General features: G+C 32.7%; 2 long non-coding RNA genes across 2 annotated transcripts; both read left to right on the forward strand.

Annotated features, from left to right (window-relative positions):
• Positions 1–310: 310 nt before the first annotated feature.
• On the forward strand, positions 311–1,584 carry LOC127834570 (uncharacterized). Its single transcript, XR_008028005.1, has 3 exons — positions 311–424; positions 872–956; positions 1,475–1,584. It is a non-coding gene; the product is annotated as an uncharacterized LOC127834570 (long non-coding RNA).
• Positions 1,585–3,095: 1,511 nt separating this feature from the next.
• On the forward strand, positions 3,096–4,387 carry LOC127836217 (uncharacterized). Its single transcript, XR_008028666.1, has 2 exons — positions 3,096–3,541; positions 3,798–4,387. It is a non-coding gene; the product is annotated as an uncharacterized LOC127836217 (long non-coding RNA).
• The last annotated feature ends 686 nt before the right edge of the window (positions 4,388–5,073 follow it).

Genomic DNA, 5,073 nt, shown 5'->3' on the forward strand with positions numbered 1-5,073 from the left:
GGGAGGGCAGTTCTCCGCCAATAAAGATTTGATGGGAGGGCACCACTCCACCCTCTTTAAAATAAGAGGGCAGTTCTCCGGGGAGCAGTTCTCCGGGGGGGGGGGGGGGCGCCTCTCCGGATACCGGATTAAACATCAACACCCTGCCCCACTGTGTATATTAAATTATTTGCAATTTTTCGCACAAACTAGCATTTTACATTTATCTCTGTGACAAATTTAAGGTGCGCTGACTGTTTTTTGTTCAGTTTTAAGTTAAACCTTTTTGTGTATATTAATGTTGCAGATACACCAGGGTATGCTCTGATCCTTTGTGGATGGAATTTGTCCAAACTCCATGAACAGGAACAAGGTACCAACAAAATACCTTGCGCAGAAGATCCTTTCTACCAAGAAAGTATAGACATGTAAATCTCTAATAAAGGTGATTAATTATTAATAGGTGTTTCAACCTTTCAACCTATTTTAAATAATTTATGCATCTCATGCTTTTCACAATATGTGAAGATGATAAAATGCATGCATAATACATATGCATTCCAAATTAATTATAAACCACACAGTCTTTACTAAAACGTTGCATGAGAAAATATTGCAAAACAACAACAGTTAAATCTATGTTATATGAAGACACTCAGATCATACATATGTATGCATGTATGTAGCAATATTATTCAATAATATTGCAAAACATCAAACCCTTATTTCTAGCTTAATATACACTTGGTTATTTGAACTTTAGTATGAAGTACCTCCTGTGTATTTAAACTGTATTTTTATCTGCATTTAATCAGGATATTTGTTTGTTGTTGTTTTTACATTAAATGTACAGAAACATGCATTTATATATCTTAGTATTACTTTTGTAAAGGTGTTTGAAAGTGCTGATCAGTCCTGATGATTCTTAAAGTCCACAGAGTTAGTCATTCCTGGGATCAGATTCAATCATTTCATGGGTAATGATATCAATATTTATTGTCTCCAAACATGTCAGACTATTTATTCTTTAGGCCAGTTTAGGGTTTGGCATTTCTGTATCTATTAATATAATTTTAACTTAACATGCCTTTAGTTAAAAGATTCTTAAGATTAACCATCACTTTTTTTAATATGGAAGTGAATTGTTTTTGTCAGAACAAAACATAACATACTTTCTCTGGAAGGACTAGGCCATTAACATTAACTTAAATTGAAAACATTCAAATAAACATTAAGATTTATGTATTTATAATAATAAACTTATTTAGTTTAGCTAGATTGCATCCAAAGCCTTAGGCTTATTGAGCTACTCTCAAGTCTGTTTCCTGGGAAGAACCAGTACATGGTGTATTTGGAAAGATCATGAGAACGCTCCCCAAGTAGGGATCAAACCTGCGGCCTCCCAATGGCTAGGCAAGCACCATATCTACAATGCCACAGCAAGATTATTAAAAGATACAATATATATAATATACATAAAATTTATGTATTTCAGCTATGCCAAATCACATGCTGATGACACCAGTGTCGGTGAAGAAAGCTCTGGAAGTGTCGGCGTTCAGGCATCTCCTGACATGCATGAAATCTCCACATATACCGAAAGACCAGAAATAACCATCAAATACATTAATGCCCCAGACAATAAAATCATTTTTATACTGGCAAGGCCACTTTCTTTTTTTAAATTCTGTGTTTTTGACATTTATTGAATTTGGTACCGACAAGTAATGTACTGAAAAACTGAACACTGTTAAGATTGAGACAGGGCGTAAAAGAAAGTTAAGACCTATTGATGAGTTTCAATGACATGGTAAACAAATTATTTGATGCAACATAATACTCTTCATTACTAGTACTGTATTGATAAATAAAACATTTTTTTTAATTTTGAATGAGTTGTATCTTTTCATTGTGTATTTGTTACTTGAGTGCTATGTACAGTCACATGTTACAGTAAAATATAATTTCAAATCACATATATCACAGACCATATAAGTATATATTGATATATGTATCACAACAGTCCATCTTCATGTCCCTTTTATCAAAACGAAACAATAATAATGTTTATAAATAATGAACCAACAAAGACTTAGAATAATAAAAAAATATTTTTCATTTTTATTGTGCCCAGATGAATTTATAAGTGTATTTCTTTGATGTCAAAATGAAACAGTTTTCAGGTAACTGTAAAAGAAAAGACAATGTTTTGGTTCATTATAAATGTACATATGTCTTATGACATAATTTTACAATTCTAAAAATTATGTGATAAGGAGATATTGCTCATTTTGAGAAATTTCCTTTTTACCATAATTATTCCTACCATATGTATTATAAAGCTATTTCTCCTTTATATTGTTTAGTAAATAGTTTAACAACATTATTTATCCCATTTTCAACGCGACATTGACGGTATAACACCTTATGGAATATACTAGCCTGTATTCAACACTGTGGGATATACCTGTAACGTGCCCTGTCACGTGCACGGACTACTTTTTACTTTACCACTGAATGATTTTTCATAGTTAATAAAGTCGAGAAAACTTTAGCTTCAAAATTATACGACCTTCAACCTTTAAATCTAGTCATATGACATAATTTTTGCCATCCGTATAATGAATCAGCTGATTGATCACGGTGCCTATACCACGTGACTTTTTAAGATCTGTGTGGGGAGTTAAATGTCAACAAAAGCACGACAAAGGTAAGATTTTTAAGGATAACTTTTTTAATAAGTCATCATTTTCAATGGGATAAAGTGGAGAGCCCGCTCATTCATGAGAGTTTTCTATAGGTATCATGATTTTGTAAAACAAATGAATATTTTTTCAGTAAAGTGCAACCGCGCGTTTGAACGGTTAGAAAAAGGTAGGATCAGTGTGGGGACATTATTTTATTATGACACAGAAACATCACCTCTCGTGAAATAAAGCAATAAACTTTATTGGCGGAGCTTACACTATATCATTTTGCATCCATTTTCAGGTTTCTGTTATTTATTTACGAAACAAAATTCAAGAAAACTATTCTTACAGTAATATGATCTGTGTGGTATACGTTTTTCAACGGATCTGTGTGGTATACTGTTTTTAAGTTTTTCAGTTCTATTTAGTTGTTTAAACAAATGCTTGTCAACAATGTATTTGAAACGGGATTTTTAAATGCGCTAGCATGTAAAACACATAATGGCTATACACTACGCTTGCACCGCTTGTTGAACTAATACATAATTATGATTTACAGGCATTCTGTACAATCCCGATTATAATATTAAAATCTTACGCTGGAGCATCTTAAATCGATGACAAGTCCATGCTTACCTTAAATAAGTGTACACTTTATGTTATTGTATCAAATTCCATTTTTATTTTGGCGCCAAACACTACTGTCCGGTGAAGTAATGTATCGTATATTATTTTTGATATTATATTTGCTTTAAGGTATGGCTCAATGCTCCGAATGCGGAAAAATGTCGATGACCAGAGCTGGACTATTGCGCCACATTAGGGGACACGCTAACTCTGGAAACTATAACTGCTTTGGGAAAGCATTTCAGGTAAGATAAAATACCTTAAAAATAGTTACATTTTTATACAGTTATGCTAACCAGATGAACGGATTTATGTAAACAACACAAATATACAATATATCTCTTCTCTCAGGTTATCATATATTTTGAAATAACTCAATAATCGTCAAATCGTTCGTAATATAAAACTAACGAACGCGTGTCCTCAGATACTAACATTTTTTTAATAGCGTGCTTACGCATTAAAATGTCACGTGAATAAAATATGTTGTTTTTTTCTCAGGATGCCTACAATCTTAGAAGGCTTCAACGAACAAAGGACCCCAATGTCACGTGTGTGTACAGTGCGGCAGGAGCTTTGCGGACAAGTACCTACTCGTGGCTAGAGAGAAAAGTGCAAAAAAGAGGGATTGGTGAAATGTTACCAGTGTGTGTTGGCAGTAAGGAGTGAGAATGACCTCAGAGAGCACGTCAATACCCACATGCATGACAAGTGTTACAGTAGTGAGGAGTGTTTCAAAACGTACAAACGCAAAACAAACCTTTCTCGATACGTGAGGACTTCACATAAATCCGTGAATACTGATTAAAAATCATAATGGTTTACAGTTTGTCTGTGTAACTTCATTATCGTTTTACTTTATTTTTTCCGTTGTTTTACTTTTACTTTACTTTTCAAAATGATTCTAAAGTTATCCGAATTTGATTATTTTTTAGGTTTCGTTTAGTTCGTTTGTGTGTTTGAAATCATTCTCAAATAATTGTGCAATAATTTGGATTTACGTTATTCATTAATATATCGCATCTGTGATTTGTATTATCGAATCTGTGATTCTTTTTTAATTATAACTTGATTAAAGTTTTGCGATGTTTTTTCGTTGGTTTCAATTTTAAATACCGCTGTCACGAGCTAGTTCGATAATCATAAGCAGCCAGGGTTTCTAATACTAGGGTTTTACACGATTGCTTTACATAATTAACTGCCTGCTTATAATTACTCTAGGCCGTGGTAATTGACAGTAAACAATGTATGCAATGTGGTTGTGTATACAATACAATACTCCTTAATTCGAAATACGTCTTGACATTCTTCAGAGCTGCATCCATCCACAACACAGAATCGTACATATATAATCATATAATATAATATTTATTCATTTACTTTTTATATTCTCTTCAAAATAATTAACGCTAAAGATAAGCATACACTTGTTACACTGAATACAACGACATAATTTATAACATGACATTATCACCAACACATGGCGAATGATTGTCAATATCTATACTATGTAATAAACTAATGCAACAATATGAATTCCATATATGAAATAAAACACACAAACACACACATATATATGTTTCTACTATGACCAGTATTTTGTTTTTGATAAACATACCGTTTACCTTAAACTTTAAATAACAACAAAATGACAAGCCAATACGTCTGGTGGATTCTGTTTTATCAGTTTGCATTCCAAATTTGATTTTAAAACATACGTATTACTCAGGAAAGAACATGCCTTTGCTTTTTGTCAACCTGTGTAATATTTGACACA

Source organism: Dreissena polymorpha, chromosome 6 (assembly GCF_020536995.1).
Source record: "Dreissena polymorpha isolate Duluth1 chromosome 6, UMN_Dpol_1.0, whole genome shotgun sequence".
Taxonomy (NCBI): domain Eukaryota; kingdom Metazoa; phylum Mollusca; class Bivalvia; order Myida; family Dreissenidae; genus Dreissena; species Dreissena polymorpha.